Below are 383 nucleotides of genomic sequence, written 5' to 3'. Positions count from 1 at the left end.
TCCCTCAGACCCAGAATCAGGGCCCCAGCCCCTCCTCCCTCAGACCCGAGTCCGGACCCCAGACTCTTCCTCCCCCGACCCAAGGGTCTGGGCCCCCATTGCCCTACCCCTCAGACCCAGGAGTCTGGGTCCCCAGCCCCTCCTCCTTCAGGCCCAGAATCAGGGCCCCAGCCCCTCCTCCCTCAGGCCCAGGAGTCCGGGCACCCAGCCCCTCCTCCCTCAGACCCAGGAGTCCAGACCCCCCGCCCCCCCCCCCTCAGCCCCAGGAGTCTGGGCCCCCAGCCCCTCCTTCAGGCCCAGAATCAGGGCCCCAGCCCCTCCTCCCTCAGACCCAGGAGTCTGGGCACTGAGCCCCTCCTCCCTCAGACCCAGGAGTCCAGACT

General features: G+C 70.5%; 1 protein-coding gene across 1 annotated transcript in view; it reads right to left on the bottom strand.

The window, feature by feature from the left end:
• SYT3 (synaptotagmin 3) overlaps positions 1–383 on the bottom strand; it is a 17,036-nt gene that overhangs the window by 7,910 nt on the left and 8,743 nt on the right. The window lies entirely within an intron of this gene.

The sequence above is a fragment of the Neomonachus schauinslandi genome, chromosome 16 (genome assembly GCF_002201575.2).
Source record: "Neomonachus schauinslandi chromosome 16, ASM220157v2, whole genome shotgun sequence".
In the NCBI taxonomy this organism is placed as follows: domain Eukaryota; kingdom Metazoa; phylum Chordata; class Mammalia; order Carnivora; family Phocidae; genus Neomonachus; species Neomonachus schauinslandi.
The sequence above is the reverse complement of the archived record's forward strand: the minus strand, read 5'-3'. Positions and strand labels throughout refer to the sequence as shown.